Genomic DNA, 26,041 nt, shown 5'->3' with positions numbered 1-26,041 from the left:
TAAATTCCTCCATATGCTTATCTAACAATCTCTTGAACCTGTCCAATGTATCAGCCTCCACCACCACTATCTGGGTGAAAAACCTCCCTCTGACATCTCCCTTGAACTTCCCACCCATTACCTTAAAGCTATGTCCTCTTGTTTTGAGCATTGGTGCCCTGGGAAAGAGGTGCTGGCTGTCTACTCTATCTATTCCTCTCAATATCTTGTATAACTCTCAATATCTTGTATACCTCTATCATGTCTCCCCTCATCCTCCTTCTCTCCAATGAGAACAGCCCTAGCTCCTTTAGTCTCTCCTCATAATCCATACTCTCTAATCCAGGCAGCATCCTGGTAAATCTCCTCTGCACCCTTTGCAACGCCTCCACATCCTTCCTATAATGAGGCAACCAGAACTGGACACAGTAGTCTAAATGTGGCCTAACCAGAGTTTTGTAAAGCTGCATCATCACTTCACGGCTCTTAAACTCGATCCCCCGACTTATGAAAGCTAACATCCCATAAGTTTTCTTAAATAACCTATCTACATGTGAGGCGACTTTCAGTGATCTGTGGATATGAACCACCAGATTCCTCTGCTCCTCTACACTGCCCAGAATCCTGCCATTTACCTTGTACTCCACGTTGGAGTTTGTCCTTCCAAAGTCTACTACCTCACATTTCTCTGGATTGAACTCCATCTGCCACTTATCAGCCCAGCTCTGCATCCTATCAATATCCATTTGCAAGCTTCGACAGCCCTCCACTCTATCTACAACACCACCAATCTTTGTGTCATCTGCAAACTTGCTAACCCAGCCTTCCACCCACTCAGTTAAGTCATTAATAAATATCACAAAAAGTAGAGGTCCCGGAACCGATCCCCACGGGAGACCACTAGTCACAGCCCTCCAATCCGAATGCACTCCCTCCACCACAACCCTCTGCTTTCTACAGGCAAGCCAATTCTGAATACACATGGCCAAGCATCCCTGGATCCCTTGGCCTCTGACCTTCTGAAGAAGCCTACCATGCGGAACCTTGTCAAACGCCTTACTAAAATCCATGTAGACCACATCCACCGCACTACCCTCATCAATCTTCCTGGTCACCTCCTCAAAGAACCCTATTAGGCTTGTGTGGCAAGATCTTCCCTTCACAAAGCCATGCTGGCTGTCCCTAATCAGTCCATGATTCTCTAAGTGCTCATAGATCTTATCTCTTAGAATCCTTTCCAACAACTTACCCACCACAGACGTAAGGCTCACCGGCTTGTAATTCCCTGGACTATTCTGACTACCTTTCTTGAATAAGGGGACAACATTCGCCACCCTCCAATCCTCTGGTACCATCCCCATGGACAACAAGGACTCAAAGATCCTAACCAACGGTTCAGCAATCTCCTCCCTCACCTCACGAAGAAGCCTGGGGAATATTCCGTCAGGCCCCGGGGACTTATCTGTCCTAATATTTTCTAACAACTCCAACACATCCTCTCTCTTGATATCTATATACCCCAGAACATTACCATTACCAACACTGTCCTCAGCATCATCAAGACCCCTCTCCTTGGTGAATACTGAAGAGAAGTATTCATTGAGAACCTCACCCACTTCCACAGCTTCCAGGCACATCCTCCCACCTTTGTCTTTAATCAGACCTACCTTTACTCTAGCCATCCTTCTGCTCTTCACGTACGATTAAAAAGCCTTGGGATTCTCCTTAACCCTACTCGCCAAAGCCTTTTCATGTCCCCTTCTCGCTTTCCTCAGCCCCTTCTTAAGTTCCTTCCTTGCTACTCTATATTCCTCATGAGCCCTGTCCGATCCTCACTGCTTACACCTTATGTATGCTGCCTTCTTCTTCCAAACTAGTTGTTCCACCTCTCTCGTCACCCACGGTTCCTTCACCCTACCATTCCTTCTCTGCCTCACCGGGACAAATTTATCCCTAACATCCTGCAAAAGACCCCTGAACATCGACCACATCTCCATAGTACATTTCCCTTCAAAAATGTCATCCCAATTTACACTCTCAAGTTCTCGCCTGAGAGCCTCATAATCCGCCTTTCCCCAGTTAAATATCTTCCTGTCCTTTTTGCTCCTATTCCAATCCATGACACTTCTAAAGGTTATGGAAAAATGGTCACTGTCCTCCAAATGCTCACCCACCGATAGATCTGTCACCTGTCCCGGTTCATTACCTAAAACTAGATCTAATATCGCATTCCCTCTAGTCAGCCTGTCAACATATTGTGTCAGGAATCCATCCTGGACACACCTAACAAACTGTGCCCCGTCTAAACCCTTGGCACTAAGTAGGTGTCAATCAATATTTGGAAAGTTGAAGTCTCCCATTATAATAACCCTGTTATTTTCGTATCTTTCCAAAAACTGCCTCCCAATCTGCTCCTCATTATCCCTACTGCTACTGGGGGGGGCCTATAGAATACTCCCAGGAGGGTAACTGCCCCTTTCTTGTTCCTAACTTCCACCCATATTGACTCTAGAGAGGATCCTTCTACATTATCTACCCTTTCTGCAGCTGTAATAGTGTCCCTGACCAGTATCGCCACCCCTCCTCCTCTTCTCCCCCCCATCCCTTTTAAAACACTGAAAACCAGGAATATTCAATATCCATTCCTGTCCTGATGTCAGCCATGTCTCTGTAATAGCTGCAATATCATAGTCCCATGTACTAATCCAAGCCCTCAGTTCATCTCCCTTATTCCTGATGCTTCTTGCATTTAAGTAAATGCAATTTAGCCCATCCACCTTACTACTTTTATAGCCTGTACTCTGCTTCTCCTTCCTCAAAGCCTCTCTACCTGTCAGATCTGACTTTTCCCCGTCCCCTTCCTCTTCTGACCTACTCCTCTGTTTCCCTTCCCCCTCGCAATCTAGTTTAAACCTTTTAACTTGTATGACACACACAGTTCCAACATTCCCAACGAGATTTTTAAAAATGAAAAGATTAATCTAGTTACCCACCTATTGATCGCCATGTGTGATCTACCTATGGTAAATTCTGAAGATAAAGTATCTGATATTTCGTTCAAAGATTAAGTTTTTTTTCAGAAAGGGTTGTGAATCTTTGGAATTCTTCTTTCTAAATATTTCAGTATATTTAAGACTGAAGCAAAATTTTGGTTATTAAAGGCATCAGGAGATATGGGAATTGGTTGAAAAAGTGATTGGTTGGCACAGGATCAGCTGTGACCTGATTGGATGGCTGGAGTCACCTGATTTGATGGTTGGAGAGCCATTCTGCTTTGCTTTCTGATTATATCAAGCACAACAGGAAATAACACATATTCCACATTTTTGCTTCTTCCACTGAATTTTACACATAACTGTTGAATTTTATCTGCCTTTTTTGTTCAACTACTGGCTTAAATTGTTAACATCCTCTTTGATTTTTGGCATTAGCTATTGCAGCCAATTTGGTCTTGCTTGCAAACGAATGTAATCAATGTCAACATTTGAGTAGTCCTACTGACAATTGGTTTCCACCCCAGCATCTCCAAATACTCTTCACTATATAGCTTTCCGTCATGCATCAGTTCTTATCACCTTTCCACAGTCAAAGTCGAGTTTATTGTCATATAGAACATAGAACAGTACAGCACAGAACAGGCCCTTCGGCCCACAATGTTGTGCCGACATAGCTAATCCCTCCCAACTACAGAATGCTCATATCCCTCTATTTCCCTCTCATTCATGTGCCCATCCAAGCCCCTCTTAAAAGCCCCCAATGAAATTGCTTCCACCGCCCTATCAGGCAATGCATTCCAGGCATCCGCCACTCTCTGAGTGAAAATCGTACCCCTCACATCTGTTCTGAACCTACCCCCTCTCGGCTTAAATGGATGCCCTCTGGTATTGGATCACTCAATAAAGGGAAAAAGATATTGCTTGTCCACCCTATCTATGCCCTCAGAATTTTATACACTTCCAATGGCCTCCACTGCTCCAGAGAAAAGAGCATTGTACATGTATGCACAGGTGCAATGAAAAACTCACTTGTAGCAGCATCACAGGCACATAGCATCAGATAAGCAGCATTCACAAAAACATAAATTAGACATAAATTATACACAATTTTTACAAGAAAAAAAACATAATTAGAACAAAAGAAAAGCCCATTTAGTGCAAACTGATCAGGGTGTTCATAGTGTTGCTATACTGAGGTGGTGATTAGGGTTGTGCCAGTTAGTTCAAGAACCGAATGGTTGAAGGGAAGTAGCTGTTCTTTAGCCTGATGGTGTGGGACTTCAGGTTTCTATACCTCCTGTACTGTAGCTGCGAGAAGATGGGCTGTCAATCATATGGGATGCTGTTACATACCTTGCTATGATCCAGGGATGTAATATTAATCCTTATCACATTGACATTTATACTGGCATTGGAGGCAGCCCAAAAGAGATTCACTGGACTAATTCCTGGTATGAGAGTGTTGTCCTTTCATGAGCGGCTAAAGAAATTAGATCCATATTCTTTGGAGTTGAAAGGAATGAGGGGTGATCTTACTGAAACATATCGGGGGCATGACCGGGCAAATATTGAGATCGTCCCGCTGGTGGGAGAATCTTGAAAAAGGGGACATGGTTAAGAGCTTAGGGGGTGGTCATTTAAAACTGAGGTGTGTGAGAGTGTAATGTAATGCACTTTGGGTGGTCAAATTCTGGTAGAATGTATAGGGTAAACGGCATGGATCTTAGGAGCGTTGATGTGCAGAGGGGATGCAAGCTCCCTGAAAGTGGTGACACAATTGGATAGGGTAGTGAAAAAGGCATTTGATATGCCTGCCTTCATAGGCTAAGGCATCAAGTAGAAGAGCTGGGATGTCATGTTGCCATTGTACAAAACACTGGTTGGACAGCGTTTAGAGTATTGTACACAGTTCTGGTCACCGCACTGTAGGAAGGATGTGGTAGCAATAGAGAAAGTGCAGAAGAGATTCACTAGGGTATTGCCTGGAATGGAGGGCTGCAGTTATGAGGAAAGATTGGATAGACTGAGTTTATTCTCACAGGAACAAAGGACACTGAGAGGTGACCTTGTAGAGGTTTATCAAATTATGGGGGGCATAAATAGGATAGAGAGTCACAATCCTTTCCCCAGGGTAGGGGAGTCTACAATTAGAGGTCACAGGTTTAAGATGAGAGGAGAGAAATTCAAAGGAGATCTGAGGGGTGAGTATTTTGACCCAGAGGGTGGTGAATATCTGGAATTGGAACATAGAACAATTTTCGATGCCAGAAGATTTTGGGGTATTTAAAGAGGCAGTCGATACATTTTTGAACAATCAGGGAATTGAGGGCTATTGGGAACTAGCAGGGCAGAGGAGATGAGGCCTGGGCAGAATGGTCCACTGCTCCTCCTGTTTTTTTTAAATGTTTTTATAATACTAACTTCCTTATCATTCAAACTGTAGCCTCATCTAAAAGTTCTGCACTTTAGTCAGACTTGACTCTTATTTCATGGTAACTCTTTCTAATTGTACCTAGAACTCCTAAATGATGCCTGGTGATATCTTTAACACTGCTCCAATACTTCCACCACAATTGTGATAAGGGTCTGACTCTTTCATTTGAGGAATTTTTCCTTGCTTCTTTTCATAAAGTTGAAGGCATACATTCCTCGTAAAAGATAAACTGCCTGAAGAACTCAGTTCTGATGAAGGGTCTCCACTCAAAACGTTGACTGTTTATTTCCCTCCATAGATGCTGCATGACCTGCTGAGTTCCTCCAGCATTTTGTGCGTGTTGTCTGAAGAACTCAGCTGGTCAAGCAGCATCTGAGGAGGGAGCATGTCTCCACAGATGCTACTCGACCTGCTGAGTACTTTCAGCAGTTTTTTTTGTTGCAGGTTCTAGAATCTGCAGTCACTTGTACCTACATATGTTCCTGGCTCTTGAAACACATTAATTAATTGAGTTCTGAAGAAAGAACCTGAACTTAGTTGGACCCAACACTCCCATGACATGTTACAGCATCACACATATCCAATGTCTGTCTTTATCTCTCACTGCTTGGTGAAGCAGCCAGCATAATCAAAGACCCCACCCACCCGGGTCATTCTCTCTTCTCTCCTCTCCCATCAGGCAGAAGATACAGGAGCCTGAGGGCACATACCACCGGGCTCAAGGACAGCTTCGATCTCACTGTGATAAGATTATTGAAAGGTTCCCTTATACGATGAGATGGACTCTGACCTCACGATCTACCCTGTTGTGACCTTGCACCTTGTTGTCTACCTGCACTACACTTCCTCTGTAGGTGTGGCACTTTACTCTTTACTGTTATTGTTTGTTTTTACCTGTACTACATCAATGCACTCTGTACTAACTCAATGTAACTGCACTGTGTAATGAATTGACCTGTACGATCCATATGCAAGACAAGTTTTTCACTGTACCTCGGTACAAGTGACAATAATAAACCAATACCAATGCCAACATAAATGAAGTCAGTTTTGAAGTGTATTGTCAATAATCAAAATAATTCATGACTACAAAATGATACACTGCCATAACATTAGCCTAGACATGGTGGGGAATCTGCATACAGCAAAATTCCACAGCACATGATCATCCTTCCATCCTCCTGTAGTGGCAATAGATTGTTTACATTTACTTGAGAGTTGATGGGCCCACATCTTTTTATGATAAGACTGCATGCTCTTGGAACTATCTACAGGAATCAACATGGCTTAAGCAAGCACGAATCTATGCATTAGAACAACTTCTTGCAGAGGGTGGTGAATCTCTGGAATTCTCTACCCCAGAGCGTTATGGGGTATTTAAAGAATCAGTAGATATATTCTTGATCCATCAGGGAATTTGAGAGCTGTCAGATTAAGGGTTTGGATTAATGGTTTATACATCCACTGTAGAAGCAAGACTTCTACAAACAAGACTGGGTGACAGCTCTGTATGTCAGGGATGGGATTTGTAGATCTCACAACCATCCTTCAGCACACCTTTGGATGAATGTTCTCAACACTTTTTATTTTAAGCATCTTCAATTGATCTCTGTTACATTCTGGTGTGGCATTGCACATTCCCACATTTCCTTTCACACATTTTGTTTCAGAGGCTAAACTCATAAAACAAATGATTTTTATAACTTCAGTATTTCTCTATCTTGCCCACTCCCCGTTACCCCCAATGGGGTCCAACATTCCTCTGTTCCTTATATCTATAAAGTACACTTTATAGTTTCTGCTGATTGCTTTTATGTTTCTTGTATTTCCAGTAAGGTTCTGAGCAATCTTGTGCTTTTACTATTACTTATCCATGCTCCATCTATTTACTCTTGGAGTTCTGTCAGACTTCTTTGTCCTCATAGCTTCTATTTTCACCTGTGCCTATTCACCCTCCTGTTTTGTCCTTGTTCCTTGGATATATTACTTTCTCAGAGTAAAGTATGGTTCTGACAGCATAGTGGTGAAGTCACCAGACTTGCATCTGGGAAGACTGAACCATTTATTCAGGGATGTGAGTGCAAATTCCACAATGGTAGATAGGGAACTTAAATTTGTGTAATTAAATGAATCTCAATTTAAAAATTTTGTATCAAAAATGATGATTATGCATCAACACATCTGGTTCATAAATGTTCTGAGGGGAAAATCTGGCACCATATCTGGGCTGATCTATATGTAACTCTGGGCTGAATGATGTAGTTTTTCCTTAACTGCCTCCCAAATTTAGGGGCAATTAAGAATGGATTAAGATTAAGCTCAGCCACCTAGCAGTGGATTTCTGATTGAGTCAATCAACTCTGAGTTCCACCACAATAAATGATAACCAGGAGAATAGATAAAATACCTGAATCCTTGAAAACATGTCCCATCTTTATTAAGAATGGATGATAATTGAGCAATATTCACATCCCACAAATGAGTAAGATAAAGCATAACTTCTTAAATATCACTGACTTTCCCTCCTTTACATAAAGAATTCTTCCCATTTTAATCTTTTCCAGTAGGATTTGACCCTCTGAAGTCTAACTCATCTTAATCTTAACTCATAGTCTGTTTCAACACATGAAATATTCCAGGTGTTGTCTCCCTATAGTTTGGCTCAACAACTCTCAGTGAGTGATAGGTTTAATAGGTTGTATCAACAGCTTTAAAGTGTATATGTTTGTGTGAATTCCACTCCAAAGACCATTAAGGATGATGCAAGGAGGTATTCAAAGAAGGGAAAAGTACTGATTATTAAGGAATGTAGGAATGGAACTAAACAAAAGGGACAAACATTGCTAAAACAAAATGGGTAAACAATCATTGCATTAAATGAATGTTCAGTACTTACTCAGATTTTCTAGGAGGTCTAGGCTTTTATTACTTAATGCAATTGATAATGCAAAGTGGATTGCAAGATAAGCAACTAGAAGGAACATGATGGAGATCTTCGTTTGCAATACTGCCAGGTTTAAAATGCCAATTCAGGTAATAAAAAATTCTGAAAATAAAGGAAAGTAAAACTATATTATTAAGTTGCAAGCACAGTTTCAAAGTAATTAACTTGTATTGTTCTTTTGTTAAACTGACTTTCAATTAGTAAGTGGGTTACTTATTGTAAAATCTCACCTGAAAGTTGGTATTTCTGGTTGTGCTACCCTAGAATGTCAGCCAGGTTATGTACTCGGGTATCTGACTCAGTAGGCAAGAATGCCACCCACTGAACCACAGATAAGCAAGTGACTTTTCAAGTAAAAGGAAGAGGAAGTTTCAAAGAGAAATGAAATGGAAACTACATTTATTCTTTAAATATCATCTTTACAAAGTAGTTACAGAAGCCATTGTGAAAAGTCCAGTTGTAATGCAAACATTAAAAGTTGTTTTTAATAGCATTTTCTTCTTTGGGGATGGAAATGAAGAAAATGAAAACGGGCCTTGAAATACCAGTGAACCTTTCCCTAGGCTCAAGTGCTGCTTCTATCCTGTTGTTTATAAGACTACTGAACGGTCCCCTAGTACGATAAGGTGGACTCTTAACCTCACAATTTCCTTGTTATGGCCTTGCAGCTCATTGTCTTCCCACACTGCACTTTCTCTGTAACTGTAACAGAATTCTGTTATTGTTTTCCCTTGCACTACCTCAATGCACTGTTGTAATGAAATGATCTGTATGGACGGCATTCAAAACAAAGTTTTTCACTGTACCTTGGTACATGTGACAATAATAAACTAATATACCAATTTAAAGCAAAAAATCCAGACCAGGGCATTGCCAGCAGTTTTATACCAATGTCTTTAACAAGTGCAGCATCCATTATTTCGGGAAACAATTTGCAGGGTAATAGATGTTTGAGATGGACTAGCTGAATTATTCTTACATAGGGCCAGGATGAACTCATAGGATCAAAACACCCTTTTTCATGGCATAACTATTCTGTGACTCTATGATTTTGTAATAATCACCAGCTCTACAAGACTGGCATGCAATAAACTACACATTCTGCTCCTATTATGGTGATATCAATGTTATCAGATTGAAACCAAAAGGTATTGTCTACATGCAGTGATGAAACTGACTTTCATTTCTTACTGGGATGGTTGTATCACTAACATTGCAGATTGTACTATACTGATTATATCAGCCACTTTCTTACCAGTACCTACACCAGCTCGTAACAATATACTTTCACTTCTGCCTACAAATATTACAGATTGTAGGAATTCAGAAAACTTTTAGTACAAATCACAAAATCAAATGAATTCTCTTCTCTCTCTGCAGATATTCACAGTATTTCTAGCATGTTCTATTTTATTGCAGATGTCCAACATCTGCAGTAATTTTCTTTTAGAAAATCTAGATTGAGTTGGGAGGGTGGTAATGAGGAGTGCTACACTGGAATCTGAATCAAATATTCAACTGAATCTTTACCTAATCATTCGGGAAACTGGAGGGATGATAGACAGGAGTTACAGGGAGGCAGTCACACCTAGGTTGCAGGATGCAAGTAGCTAGGTGACTATCAGGAGAGGGAAAGGGGATAGGCAGTCAGTGCAGGGCACCTCTGTGGCCGTTCGCCTCAATAATGAGTATGTCGTTTTGGATGCTGTTGGGGGAAATGATCTACCAGAGGAAAGCAACAGCAGCCAGGTCTCTGGCACTGTGTCTAGCTCTGTGGCTCAGAAGCAAAGGGAGGAGAAGACGAGTGCAGTAGTGATAGGGAATTCATTGGTCAGGGGAGCAGATAGGAGATTCTGTGGACGAGAATGAAATTCCCAGATGGTATGTTGCCTCCCAGGTGCCAGAGTCAGAGACGTCTCAGATTGAATCCACAACATTCTTCAGGGGGAGGGGGAGCAGTCAAAAGTCGTGATCCACATCAGTACCAATGACATAGGCAGGAAGGGTGATGAGGTCCTGCAAAGTGAGTTCAGGGAGTTAGGTGCTAATTTAAAAGACAGGACCTCTAGGGTGGTGATCTCAGGATTGCTACCCATGCCACGTGCTAGTGAGGCAAGAAATAGTTCAAGTAGGCTGCTCACCACCATATTCTTAAGGGCAGCTGGGGGATAAGCAATAAAAGCTGGACCTGTCAATCATGCCAATATACCTACATAAATTTAAAAAATATTAATTCCAAGTATTTGGCTGGCTTGAATCAAAATGGGAAGTTGATCAAAATTAGAAGCCGTGGTATCATTTGTTGAGGAAGAATAGGAATTGGAAGGCATTATGTGAGAGAAGGGAGGACGGTATAATTGTTGAGCACTACTTGCTACTAGAAGGCTGTAACAAGTTGGTGGTTAACAAGCACTTGATAAGATAATATGATCTGCTCGATATCATTCAAGGCATATGCATGACGATCTTGGTGCAGTTGGCAGTTGTGTGTAAGGGCTGGTATGCTTTAAGGCAATAACTTATTTTTTAAGACCTATCTTCTTTTCTGTGCCAGACTCAAGTGATAAATAATTGTCTGTTCATGGTTTGCTTCAGCAGAGCATGGAATTGTTAACGTACTCTCTCTCTCTCTTTCTTTCTCCTTGCCCTGCTGTGTGTTGAGGGCACTTTACCCTGCAACTGAAGTAGGTGTAATACCTGTCCCTTTACCTTCCTTTCCCCACCACCCAGGCACCCAATCAGCCCTTCCCGGTGTGGCAAAGGCTCCTCTTCCAATCTGGTCTACTGCATTCGGTGCTTATGACGTGGTTTCCTTCACATTGGCGAAACCGAGCATAGACTTAGTGACCGTTTGGCAGAGCATCTCTGCTCTGTCTACAATGGCCATCCTGAGCTTCCGGTTCACGTCATTTTAACTCTCCTTCCCACTCCCACACCAACCAGTCTATCCTTGGCCTTTTCCATTGCTACGGAGAGGCCAAACACAAATTGGAAGAGCGTCTCATATTCTGCTTGGGTAGCTTACAACCCAAGGCTATGAATGTTGAATTTGCCAATTTCAGGTATCCCACACTCGTGGCGGTCTTCTCTGACACACACTCACCTGTCTACTTAGTTTTCTTCTCCCTTTGTTCATCCCTCTCATCCCCTCCCCCCACCTGGTTCCATGTGCCCAACATCCCCTCTCCATCTGGTTCCACCTATCACCTACCAGCCTGTGTCCCACAGTCTTAAGTCTTTCGGTATATTATGGCAACTTTCTTGATCCCTCTGTCATGATGCAGGGTCTTGACCTGAAACGTAGACTTGCATTTCTTGCCTTCTATATGCTTCTTGACCCGTTGAGTTCTTATAATGTTCTGTTTTTTTGTTCTGCTGTGTTGACCATTTTGTGTTTCTAGAGTAATTTTAACTATTTCTGCGGGGGAACAGTGAGACAGATGCCTTCTGAGTTAAAGAAGCCACTTTGTGCCCAGGAATGGGCCAAATAAAGTGTAACAAATGATGGGACTCTCATGGATGTATTGTCCATAGCTTTCATGAATGGCCAATACTTATCCTGAAAGGGCTTTCACTAACTGCATTACAGTGATATCAACTGATGGAAGATTTCAATGAAATGGGCACAACCTCTGACACCAACGATGGAAACACTTGGCTTCAGTGGGAATTAACTATGTGGAATATTGAATGTTCTCAGGTGTAACTGACTGTAATGAACATTGTAGAGTCATACAGCATAGAAACAGGCCCTTCAGTCCAACTCATCCATGCCGACCAAGATTCCCATCTAAGCTAGTCCCATCTGCCTGCATTTGCCCCATATCCCTCTAACCCTTTCCTATCCATGTATCTGTCCAAATGTCTTTTAAATGTTAGTGTTGTACCTTCTTCAACCACTTCCTCTGGCAGCTCATTCCGTATATGCACCACCCTCTGTGTGTAGAAGTTACCCTTCAGGTCCCTTTTAAATCTCTCCTCGCTCACCTTAAACATTTTCCCTTTAGTTTTTGACTCCCTTTTCAAAAGTGACTGCGTGCATTCGCGCTATCTATGCCACTCATGCCTTCAGACACCTAATGTTAATTCTCATGACATGCAGCTGAAGGTCTTGCAGGGAAGGCAGAGTGATGCTGAGCTAACCATGTAAAACTTGCTCAGTTAATGTGGAAGGTGGTTCGTGGTCTGGTGAAGGAAGGAAGATCCCAGGTCCTCAGACGATGAGAGGTTAGAGTGGTTTCTTGTTTTTTTGGCACAGTCTGTGCAATGACCCTGAAGCATAACAAAGAAAAGAAAACACAAGATGTAGCAGACTTCTTATCATTCTTCTTAATCTCCACAAGCGGCTGGTGTGAAAACTGCGTGAATTCTCGGTATTGTCTTTTGGTGTGTCTATTAACTTGGTATTGAAGAGAGGGCTTGGAATATGTAAAAAAATAAAGAAGTTGCTAAACATTTATAAACATAATTTCAGAGGTACAGTGAGGAATATTCATCAAAAACTTCCAAACACTTGTTTTAGAAATGCACTCTCTATGTCAGTTGCCTCTAGTCATACAGTCATAGAGTGATATAGCCCAGAGAAAGGACATTCAACCCCTTGAGTCTGTGCTGACCATCAAGCACCCATTTTCACACTAATCCTACCCTAACCCATTATGTTCTCCCCACATTCCCGTCAATATTCCCTAGGTTCTACCACTCATCTACCCCCCAGTAGCCCATCAACCTACATGCTTCTGCGATGTGGGAGGAGACCGGAGCACCCAGAGGAAACTCGCACAGTCACAAGGGGAATGTGCAAACTCCACACAGGCAGCACCGAGGGTCAGGATTGAACCCAGGTAGCTGGAGCTGTGACAGAGCCACTATATTTTGGTGACCTTTTCTGGTTAAGTTAGAACAACTGGGAGCCAGAATGTTGGACCATTGATTCAGTGACATTTAGGGGAAAAAAAACTTACAACTGTACATGGAACAGCCACTGTTGTACAACAAGCCATGAAACTGGTCTGATGTAACAACCCACCTGATTCACTGAAGTCCTTCTGGAATGAAATCTATTGTACTCCTCTGGTCTGATTAAATGCGACTCCCAGCTCATCAATATAATTGACTCTTAGCCACTTGCCCAGTCCCGATGCAATCAGGGATTGCCAGTGCTGTCTACATCCTGTGAGCCAACAAGATATGGCATGATGTGGCCAGGCCAGTATTTTTAATCTTGACAATAGTCTTCTCCTTGATGCTCACTTGTCTCTTCCCACCCTCCCCTCCAGTCCATCAGGAAGAATTTACTCGGATGTGCGCTGCAGCCTTCACAACCTCGTGCACATGCAAGGTACTTCATGATCTGTGAGGAAGCACAGTCACTGTCGTAACAGAGGAGGCGTGGCACAGCAGGATCCCACCAAGCGGTAATGATTGGATGGTCTGATGTTGTGACTTGACTCTGCTGTAAATATTGGGCTGGGCTCCCAAGATAACGCACCTGCTCACCTTCCAAACACTGCGCTGCAGTGCTGCCTCCCAGAGACAGCAGACTGGACATCAGTGTAACAACACAACTGAAGGATGGTACCTCCAACCCACAGAATGAATCCAAACACGGAGTCACAAACAATGCTGGCAGCCCATGTTATTTTTCTGATCCTACCCAAACACTGGCAGCGGACTACAATACCCATCAGACTTTAAAATGGAGCTTAAATGTAGTGCAACAATGGAGTAAAGTCTTTGAGCCCCAAAATATCTACTCACCCACAGAGATCCATTAGGTTTAAGATTTAGTGTTTGGTAAACACTGAGTACATTGGATCTGATTACAGTTTTTATATCAGTGTTTTTTGTTAAGAATCATGCTCAGTAATGTAATTTAATACCATGCAGTCATGGTATTGTTACAGCACAGGAGGAGGCTATTCAGCCCTTTGTGTCTATGCCAACTCCTAAAATTGGTAAATTGGTTTATTATTGTCACATGCACTGAGGTACATTGAAAAACCTTGCTTTGCATGCCATCAGTATGGATCCATACAGATTATTTCACCACATAAGTACATCAGTTAGCATAACACTATCATAGTGCTAGCGACACGGGTTCATTTCCCACTGCTCTCTGTAAGGAGTTTGTACGTTCTCCCCGTGTCTGCGTGGGTTTCCTCCAGGGGTTCTGGTTTCCTCCCACATTCCAAAGACGTACAGGTTAAGAGTTGTGGGCATGCTATTTTGGCGCCGGAAGCGTGGTGACACTTGCGGGCTGCCCCCAGAACACTGTGCAAAAAGATGTATTTCACTGTGTGTTTCAATGTACACATGACTAATAAATAAATATCTTATATCAAGGTAGTACAAGGGAAAAGCAGTAAAAGAATGCAGAATAGAGTGTTACAGTTACAGATAAAGTGCAGTGCAGGTAGATCAATAAGGTGCAAGCGCCCATGATAAGATAGATTGTGAGGGCAAGAGTCCATCTTATCATCCAAGAGTATCTCATCAGTCCCTTTACCCTATTCTGCAGATTATTTTCTCTCTGGTGCATATCCACTGATTATTTCCAACACCTCTGCAGATGGTGAATTCGAAAACATAACTATTCTCTGTGAGTAAAAAATACATAAATACAAACAATCTGAGTTACAGTGAAGGAAGAGTCTGTTTTAAATATCCCTAATAAGAAATACAAACTGCAATACAAAACCTGAATACTGTAAAGCTGAATCGTACTGGGAGAACTTCAAACTAGCTAAAGCACATTAAGCTGCAATCTAAGAAGCAGGAATATTAACTGATGTTATTTGTCAATCAAAAGCAGCTGGTAACCAAGGACAATTTTTGCATTGCTAGGAATGAGCCAACTGGCGGCACCTTGAGTCCAGAGACCAAATTTAGCAAGTAACCTGGGTAATTAACCACCCCGGACATTGTCTCTTCTCCACCCTCCCATCAGGCAAAAGATGCAAAAGTCTGAAAACACGTACCACCAAGCTCAGGGACAGCTTCTGTCCCACTGTTGTAAGACTATTATAAGATAAGATATTTTTATTAGTCACATGTACATTGAAACACACAGTGAAATGCATCTTTTGCATAGGGTGTTCTGGGGGAAGCCCGCAAGTGTTGCCACACTTCCGGCACCAACATAGCATGCCCACAATGGGCCTCTTGTATGTTAAGACGGATTCTTGATCTCACAATCAACTTTGTCATGACTTTGTGCCTTATTGTCTGCGAGCACGGCAGTTTCTCTGTAATTGTAACCCCATATTCTGCATCCGTTATTGTTTTCCCTTGTACTGTCTTATTGCACTGATGTGATGAAATGATCTGTATTGGTGGCATGCAAAACAAAGTTTTTCACTGTACCTCAGTACATGTGACAATAATAAACTAATTTACCGTGTATTCCCCACATTCTCTGCCCAATCCCTGGGCTCTGCCATAAATTGACTCAGACCAGGCCTAGCTTCAGGGAACAGATGCAGCAAAGAATTTGCAAAGATACAAGCACCAGACTGTGTCTAGGGCTAGGGAGGGGACATTCACATAGGGATCAAGCAAAGTGATCATAATCCTGTCTCCTTTACAATAGCATTGGAGAGAGATAGGAACTGACAGATTAGAAAGGAGTTTAGTTGGAGTAAAGGGAATTATGAGACTCTCAAGCAGGAAATTGGAAGCTTAAATTGTGAACAGATGTTCTCAGCAAAAAGTACAGAAGAAATGTGGCAAATATTCAGGGGATATTTGTGTGGAGTTCTGCATAGGCATGTTCCAATGAGACAGGGAAGTTACGATAGGATACAGGAACTGTGGTGTACAAAGGCTGTAATGAATCTAGTCAAAAAGAAAAGAAAAGCTTACAAAAGGTTCAGAGAGCTAGATAATGTTAGATATCTGGAAGAGTAAAAGACTAACAGAAAGGACCTTAAGAAGGAAATTAGGAGAGCCAGAAAGGGACATGAGAAGGCCTTGGCAGGCAGAATTAAGGAAAATCCCAAGGCATTCTACAAGTATGTGAAGAGCAAGAGGATAAGATGCGAAAGAATAGGACCTATCAGGTGTAACAGTGGGAAAGTGTGTATGGATCCAGAAGAAGTAGCAGAGGTACTTAATGAATACTTTACTTCAGTATTCACTATGAAAAAAATTCTTGGTGATTGTAGTGAGTACTTGCAGCAGGCTGTAAAGCTTGAGCATGTAGATATTAAGAAAGAGGAGGTGCTGGAGCTTTTGGAAAGCATCAAGCTGGATAAGTTTCCAGGACCAGATGAGATGTACCCCAGACTACTGTGGGAGGTGAGGGAGGGGATTGCGGAGCCTCTGATGATGATCTTTGCATCATCAATGAAGATGGGAGAGGTTCCGGAAGATTGGAGGGTTGCGGATGTTGTTCCCTTATTCAAGAAAGGGAGTAGAGATAGCCCAGGAAACTATAGACCAGTGAGTCTTACTTCAGTGGTTAGTAAGTTGATGAAGAAGATCCTGAGAGGCAGGATTTATGAACATTTGGAGAGGTATAATATGATAAGGAATCATCAGCATGGCTTTGTCAAGGGCAGGTCCTGCCTTACAAGCCTGATTGAATTTTTTGAGGATGTGACTAAACACATCGATGAAGGAAGAGCAGCAGATGTAGTGTATATGGATTTCAGCAAGGCATTTGATAATGTACCCCATGCAAGGCTTACTGAGAAAGTAAGGAGGCATGGGATCCAAGGGGACATTGCCACAGAAGGAAAAGAGTGGTTGTGGATGGGTCATATTCTGCATGGAGGTCGGTGACCGGTGCCTCAAGGATCTGTTCTGGGACCCTTACTCTTTGTGATTTTTATAAATGACCCGGATGAAGAAGTGGAGGGATGGGTTAGTAAGTTTCCTGATGACACAAAGGTTGGAGGTGTTGTGGATGGTGTGGAGGGCTATCAGAGGTTACAGCAGGACATGGGTAGGATGCAAAACTGGGCTGAGAAGTGGCAGATAGAGTTCAACCCAGATAACTGTGAAGTGGTTCATTTTGGTAGGTCAAATATGATGGCAGAATATAGTATTAATGGTAAGTCTTTTGGCAGTGTGGAGGATCAGAAGGATCTTGGGGTCCGAGTCCATAGGACGCTCAAAACAGCTGCACAGGTTGACTCTGTGGTTAAGAAGGCATAAGGTGTATTGTCCTTCATCAATCGTGGAATTGAATTTAGGAGCTGAGAGGTAATGTTGCAGCTATATAGGACCCTGGTCAGATCCCACTTGGATGACTGTGCTCAGTTCTGGTCGCCTCACTACAGGAAGGATGTGGAAGCCATAGAAAGGGTGCAGAGGAGATTTACAAGGATGCTGCCTGGATTGGGGAGCATGCCTTATGAAAACAGGTTGAGTGAACTCGGCCTTTTCTCCTTGGAGCGACAGAGGATGAGAGGTGACCTGATAGAAATGTATAAGATGATGAGAAGCATTGATCATGTGGATAGTCAGAGGCTATTTCCCAGGGCTGAAACAGTTGCCACAAGAGGACACAGGTTTAAGGTGCTGGGGAATAGGTATAGAGGAGATGTCAGAGTTTTTTACTCAGAGAGTGGTGAGTGCGTGGAATGGTCTGCCGGCAACGGTGGTGGAGGCGAACACGATAGAGTCTTTTAAGAGACTTTTGGATAGGTACATGGAGCTTAAAAAAAATGGGCTATGGGTACGCCTAGTAATTTCTAAGGTAGGGACATGTTCGGCACAGCTTTGTGGGCCGAAGGGCCTGAATTGTGCTGTAGGCTTTCTATGTTTCTATGTTTCAGGGTTGAATCCACACGCAGGTCCAAACCCAAGAGTTCTGTACTGGTGGTACAGTTTTGCCTCCACCTGGTGCTCCGGCACAGTACTGCTCAGTACAGGTTTGTCACTTTACCATACTGGATACAATACTGGTAGCACAGATTTGTCACACAAAGCACCAGGGTAAAGGACTCATGGAGATCAGTCTGACACTACACAACTCTGGGGTGGAGAATAAGTGGGTCCAGGTATGTATTACTCTGTGTACAGAACTGGTGTGATCAGTTTATTACTGTATAACACTGGAGTACAACACTGGTGAAGATAGGTCAATTACTTTAAAATGCTGGGGTACAGTACTAGTGGGGATGTCCGTCTCTGTAACACGATGGTACAGTACTGGCAGACTCAGGTCTGTCTCTTTATAACACTGGGGTGCAGTGCTAGTGTAGGTAAGTCTGTCTCTGTATAACACTGGGGTAAAGTACTAGAGGGCTGGGGTCTATCACCATGTAACATTTGGGTACAGTACTGATGGGGATGGGTGTGTTGCTGTATTACCTGTGGTACAGTACAGGTGGGTTGGGTCTGTCACTGTGTAACACTAGGGTACAGTACTGGTGGGGACGTGTCTGTCACTGTATAACACTGGGGTACAGTACTGGTGGGGACTGGTCTATCACTGTATAACACTGGGGTACAGAACTGATGCCTACACATTGCTCATTGACACTACTTGTAATTTCAAAGAAACCTTTAAGAGTTGGCAGATTCTTTCAACCTGTGGTCACTGCTATTGGCACGGGCATTTTATTTCATGTTTTGTTTAATAAACTGAATTCTCCAGCTGAGTGGGTGGTCTTATGAGGAAAGGTTTGACAGATTAGGCTTGTATCTGCCGAAGTTTAAAAGGGTGAAATGGGACTTGATTGTATTATAAAAGATTCTGAGGGGTTTTTGTAAGGTGAATGTGGAGAGGACATCTCCCCTTGTGGGACAATGTTGAACTGAGGTCTACCTTTGAAAAGTAAGAATTCACTCATTTAAATCACAAGTGGATTCTCTTCTGTCAGAGGTTACAAGTCTCTGGTACTCTCTTCCTCAAAGGGCAGTGGAAGCGGAGGCTTTGAGTATTTTTAAACAGTGTCTAATAGACTCTTGATAAGCAAGGGGGAGAAAAGTCCTTGGGGATTGACAGGATTGTGAAGTTGAGAGCACTATTAGATCCTCCATAATTATTGACTGGGAGAGTTGGCTTGAAAGGCTGAGTATTCTACTTTTGTTCCTAATTGTATATGTTTGTATGCTGTACTGGGGTTTAAACTTGCATCTCTAGATCTTAGGCCAAACCTCAGGATTACTAATCAAGTAACATAACCACTTCTCTACCATATCTCTCAAGTTATCTCAATTACTACCTGTGAAAGTGAGTTCCACATTATAACCACTATCCAGATAAAATCTTTTCTCCTGAACATCTTTCTGAGCTATTAATGAATATTGTATTTATATGCCTGGTCTCCTCTGTAAGAGGACACATCTTCTCCATATCAATCCGATCAAAAGCAAGTCCCAATACATTTAAATTATGGTTCTGATAAGTATGACTTTTAAGTTTTGTTATCACGTTTAGCAAATCACAAATGCACCTTCTCAATGGCCATCAATTTGAATAGGTCAAGACTGCATGAACGGAAAAGAGATGATAGTGACTTTGAGAGAGAAGCATTGGCACTGGGAGACCACAATCAGCACAGATCAGAAACCTCATCTCCTCCTTACTGACTATCAACACAGGCACACCTCAGAGATGTGTGCTTAGCCCCTTCTCTATTCTCACTATACCTACAACTGTGTGGCTAACCATAGCTCCAATGTCATCACACACAATGACACCACTAGTGTTGGCAGAATCACAGATGGTGACGAGGAGGCATACAGAAGTGAGATAGGTCAGCTGGTTGAGTGGTGTCGTAACAACAACTTTGCTCTCAACGTCAGGAAAACCAAGGAACTGATTGTGGACTTTAGGAAGGGGAAGTCAGGAGAACATGCACCAGTCCTCATTGAGGAGTCAGCGGTGGAGACAGTGAGCAGCTTCAAGTTTCTGGGTGTCAACATCTCAGAGGATCTATCCAGGGCCCAGCACATAGATGCAACTATGAAGAAGGCATGCCAGTCTCTATTTTCTGAGAAGTTTTAGGAGATTTGGCATATCATCAAAGACTCTGACAAAATCTACAGATGTAGATGTGAAGTGTCACTTGAGATCACTGTTAAATCCTCTATAATTATTGACTGGGAGAGCTGGTATTGGAGATTCCATACTTGGTATAGAAACTCCAATGCACAGGAATGCAAGAGGCTACAGAGAGTGGTGAACTCATCCAGTTCCATCATGGGTACAGCTCTCCTCACCACTGATGACATCTACAAGAGGTGATATCTCAGGAAGGCGATATCCATCATTAAGTACCCCTACCATCAGGGGCCAGGAAGTACAAGAGCCTGAAGACCCACACCTCAAGGTTCAGCAAAAACTTCTTCCCCACTGCCACCAGCCTCCCCTTCATGGACTCTGTCTACGCTTCTCTCTGTCTCAGTAAAGCAGCCAATATAATCAAAGACCCCACCCACACTGGACATTCTTTCTTTTCCCTTCTCCCATCGGGCAGAAGATACAAAAGCCTGAAAGCACATACCACCAGGTTCAAGGACAGCTTCTATCCCACTGTTATAAGACTATTGAACAGACCTCTTGTACTATAAGATGGACTCTTGACCTCACAATGTACCTTGCCATGGCCTTGCACCTTACTGTCTACCTGCACTGCACTTTCTCTGTAACTGTAATATTGAGTGTATTGTAGCAACTCACCACACCAACATTCGAACCGGCTCCCGACATCGCGACGTCGTCGGAGGCCCTGATCCAAGATGGCACGGGGCCCTCCTTCTTTCCCAGTGTTGGGCTGGGAAAGCTCGCGCGCGAGAAGGTCAGGTGACCCACGCGTGACGTCAGCGAGGGAACTGTAGTGCAGGAAGTTTTCAGCTATTAAAGGCGCACTGCGCCCCGAGTCTGCTTTCGACCTCTGATTTTGAAACCAGCGACTCTGTGTCTTCACTTCATAGTGTGTAGCTAGCCGCTACAGTATTCTGTTATTGCTTTTCCCTTGTACTACCTCGATATACTGATGTAATGAAATAATTCATGCCAAACAAAGTTTTTCACTCTACCTCGGTACATGTGACAATAATAAACAATTTATGACTCTAAACACGAGGGATCCAAGAGTCAAGTGAAAAGGAGGAATTAGAGCAAATTAGTTTCAGTAAAAAAAGTTCTGTAGAATTTAATGAACAAAGGAATTTTAAGTCTGTGACACAAAGAGCTGTAGGATATGACCAACAGGTTAAGCCATGCTGGTGGAGGGAGGGAAAACGAGCCAATATTACAGGTGGCTCACCAATAGCAGAACTAGTCATTTCTAATACCAATTCAGATAATTTACTTTCCCTATCAGCTGGTGACATTAAGGTCAAGACCCTGTTCTTTAAAACCATGTTGTCATGGAAAACAAGTCTCATGACTTTAAAAAAAAAGTATTAAGAACTCAGAAAACCCACAAGTGATATTCATAGTAAAGCTGTTAAGGGTGAATAATATGTGAAGCTTCAATACAATGTGAATTTTACATTTGTACGGAATCCAACCACATGTTGTACAGTTGTAAGGAATGGTTAACATTGGACATTGCTGGTTTGCTGTCGGTCTTCTCAGTTTATATTTTCTCTCATCTTTTGAAGAGCTTCTGTCGTCAATAGAGAGCCTTCCCAGAAAAAGCTTGTGCAGCAGGGAGAAGCATCAAGCCCAAAATTTGTTTCACTGGCCTCTGGTTTTGCACAGTGTTTGACCTGCACTGGCTTCTGGTCGAGAGATCCCCTGATTCTAAAGGTGTCATCCCTCCATTGTCTCTCCTCTCCACTTGACTGTAATGTTGTCCAGCACAGTGGTGCAGCTGGTAAAACCATTGTCTCCCAGCATCAGAGAGCTGGGTTCAGTCATGACCTTGAGAGCTGTCTGTGTGGAGTTTGCACGTTCTCCCTGTGAAAGTGTGGGTTCCCCTTCCCAGGTGCTCTGGTTTCCTCCCATATCCCAAAGACGTGCAGGTTAGTAAGTTAATTGGCCACAGCAAATTGCCCCTAATATGTAGGGAGTGGCAAAATCTGGGGGGAGTTTAGAGGAATGTGAGGGCAATAATAAAAAATGGGATTAATGTGATGGTTGATAGTCGGTGCAGACTCAGTGGGCCGAGGTCGTCTTTCCAGGCTGTATGACCCTATGACGCTCAGGACTCTGGATGCACACCAGAGAGATTGACTTTGAAGTGGCTCATTTAATTCAGGGCAATTAGGAATAGTGCTGACAATACCAGTGATATCACATCCTGTGAATAAATAAAGAAAATGTACAACTGAACTCTTTCCTGTGTTGGTCTGGCACACACTGCAAACTTTAATTGATTTGTCCTTATTAGGCAATGCCCTTCCTAACCCTTTTCTGCTTCTTTAACCCTATCTCCTTCTTTAGGATACTTCTTAAATCCCACCACATTGTCCAGGCTCCTCTTTGTGCGGCTCAATATCAAATTTGGTTTGGTAACAATTCTGTGAAGCACTTTGGGACTCTCCACAGTAACAGTGCAAGTTTTTGCAAAAAATGGATGAATTCCAAATGCTCTTATTAAACGATCCTTGATTATTTGAAGCACCTCAGTTAAACTATCCCACAAATAAACTTTACTGACAAATATCACCAACAATTGCTGGGGCCTTGGCAGAGACTTTTGTATCTTCATTAGCCACAGGTGAGGTCCTGGAAGACTGGAGGAAAAGCGAGGATTTCAGAAGGGCAGTAGGGATAAGCTAGGACAGGATTTATCTGCATTTGTAAAGGCAAGGACTGGTCAGGAATAGTTATCATGACTTTGTGCTTGGGAAATAATCTCACGGATTTGGTAGAGTTTTTGAAGAGGTGCAAAAAATGTTGACGAGTTCAGGGTAGTAGGCATGAGTTCAGGGCAGTAGGCATTAGCAAGGCCTTTTTGACAAGATCCCACATGGTAGGCTGGTCTGGAAGGTTACAACACATGGGATCCAGAGTGAGCTAGCCAATTGGACACAAAATTGGCTTGGTGGTAGGAGGCAGAGGGCGGTAGTGGAGGGTTGTTTTTCAGATTAGAGGATACAGAGATCAATGTCGGGTCCACTGTTGTTTATCATGTATATTAATGATTTGGATGAGAATGTAGATGGCATGGTTAGTAAGTTTGCAGATGACACCAACATTATTGGTATAGTGGACAGCCAAGAAGAGTACAATAGGATATTGATCAACGGGGAAAGTGGGCAAGGGAATAGTAGATGGAATTTGACTTGGACAATTGCAAAGTAATGCATTTTAGGAAGTTAAACCAAGGCAGGGCACACCCAGTGAATGGCAGACCATAGGGTAGAAGTACATAGATCCCTGAAAGTGGGAAGACAGGTAGACAGGGTGATGATGAAGGCATATGCTGTGCTTGTCTTCATCAGCTGTGGCACTGAGTACAAGAGTTAGGACATGTTACAGTTATACAAAGCATTGGTTAGAATGCATTCAGTATTGTGTGCAGCTGTGGTTGTCACACTATAACAAGGACTAGAGAGGGTGAAAAAATAAAATTACAAGGATGTTACTTAGACTAGATGGAGGGCTTGAGGAGAAATTGACTCCCTGGAGTGAAAGAGGCTGAAAGATGACATGACAGGGGTATGTAAAATTATTAGAGGCAAAGACCAGTTTGATAGCCAATGTCTGTTTCCCATGATAGGGGTGTCTAAAACTAGCAGGCATAGGTTTAAGGTGAGGGAAAAGAGGTTTAAAGGGGATTTGAGCAGTAATTTTTTTCAGACAAAGAGTAGTTGGTACTGGAATGAGCTGCCAGAGGAGGTGGTGGAGGCAGGAACAGTAACAACATTTAACAGGCATTTGGATAGCTATTGAATAAGTAGGGCATACCGGGATATTGAATTAATTCAGATAAATGAGATTAGTATAGATAGGCATGATGGTCATCATATTCTCAGTGGGTCAAAGGGCCTGTTTCTATGCTGTACTATGCTGTTTCTATGCTATGATTCTAATACTTTCTGGAGCACGTAACCAAAACTGTTCAGCCTAATAACCATTTCCAGAGATGCCACTAAGTTTCCATTGTCAATTATCATTGTATAAAGTATTGAGGAGACTCAATATTAGGCACTTATTGCAGTTCATTCAAATTGTCCTTTGGTGAATTTGTTTCACAACTGCAAAGTGTTTGCATTAGCTTTTGACTAAGCCTCTGAATATGTCCTTGATAAAGAGAGCTGCTCCTTTGCCATTATCTTAAGATAAAATAAGATCTTTGTTAGTCACATGTACAGCAAAACACACAGTGAAATACATCCTTTTGCATAGAGTGTTCTGGGGGCAGCCCGCAAGTGTCGCCATGCTTCCGGCGCCAACATAGCATGCCCACAACTTCCAAACCCGGATGTCTTTGGAGCGTGGGAGGAAACCGGAGCATCCGGAGGAAACCCACGCAGACATGGGGAGAACATACAAACTCCTTAGAGACAGTGGCGGGAATTGAACCCAAGTCACTGGCGCTGTAAAGCGTTATGCTAACCGCTACACTACAGTGCCTGCTTATCTTGCCACGTGAATAAGATAACAAATTTGCAAAATTTTTACAGCAAAGAAGGAAACTCAACCAGCCCATTCCAAACCTCTGGAAGAGCAATATAATTGATCACATTTTCCTCTGTTTCCAGCAATTCTACAAATTTTTCCTCCTTGAAGATTTATCTTGTGATTGTAGAAATAGAGGTTCATGATGACTGGCCAAGACTTGTGAAAATGAAGAGTGAACCTGCTTCCACTGATCTAATAAGCAGTGAATTCCAGGTCATGATTAACTCTGAAAATTATTTTTCTTGGTCATGCCTTTGAGCCTTGGCCAGCCAATATAAATCTCTATTTCTAAAATCACAGGATGCACATGTGAGAGGCACTGCTAAAACAACCCACCAAAACGCAGCTGAAAATTGCAGTCTAAATTTTTGTGATCATTTAACATGTTGTGTTAAACCAAGGATAACAATTTTATGGCATTAGTTTTGGCACGGTAGCATAGTGGTGGGGCGTCACGGTAGCATAGCGGTTAGCGTAATGCTATTACAGCACCAGCGACCTGGGTTCAATTCCTGCTGCTGCCTGTAAGGAGTTTGTACGTTCTCCCCGTGTCTGCGTGGGTTTCCTCCGGGTGATCCAGTTTCCTCCCACATTCCAAAGACGTACGGGTTAGGAAGTTGTGGGCATGCTATGCTGGCGCCTGAGGAGTGGCGACACTTGCGGGCTGCCCCCCAGCACATTCTTAGCAATGCAAAAAGACATTTTTCACTGTGTTTCGATGTACATGTGACTAATAAATAAATATCTTAATCTTATCTTACATGTAGTTAGATTGTGAATTGAAATCAACAGGAGTTATTCTCAAATCAAGATGACTGACTGATGAAGCTGATATTTCAAGAACATTGATCACTGTCCAGAAATCTTCATAAATAAGCCTGATATATTGTTATTTTCTATACAGTACTACAGGAGCATGGCAATGTCAGAAGCACGATCCTTGGAGCTTAACGTTAAATCAAAAATGTCTGCTTGAACAATTTGAAAAGGTTGATTCCATTCCATGTCACTGATTGGAGAACACCAGTCCTGGCTAACTTTCATGCCCCATCCACAATGTAGATTATTATTGTTCCTTTATAGGACCTTGCCTTGGACAAGCATGACTGCTGTGTTTGCCTTCATAACAATGACTGTGCATCAAAATTAAT

General features: G+C 42.6%; 1 long non-coding RNA gene across 2 annotated transcripts in view; it reads right to left on the bottom strand.

The window, feature by feature from the left end:
* The window catches only part of LOC127575648 (uncharacterized), a 60,059-nt gene that overhangs the window by 21,353 nt on the left and 12,665 nt on the right, over positions 1-26,041 (bottom strand). For both annotated transcript variants that reach the window (XR_007957108.1, XR_007957109.1), the window contains exon 2: positions 8,306-8,455. This is a non-coding gene — a long non-coding RNA (uncharacterized LOC127575648). The remainder of the gene's footprint in view (positions 1-8,305; positions 8,456-26,041) is intronic.

Source organism: Pristis pectinata, chromosome 11 (assembly GCF_009764475.1).
Source record: "Pristis pectinata isolate sPriPec2 chromosome 11, sPriPec2.1.pri, whole genome shotgun sequence".
NCBI lineage: Eukaryota > Metazoa > Chordata > Chondrichthyes > Rhinopristiformes > Pristidae > Pristis > Pristis pectinata.
Note: the sequence above shows the minus strand (reverse complement) of the source record. Positions and strands in the feature narration are given on the sequence as shown.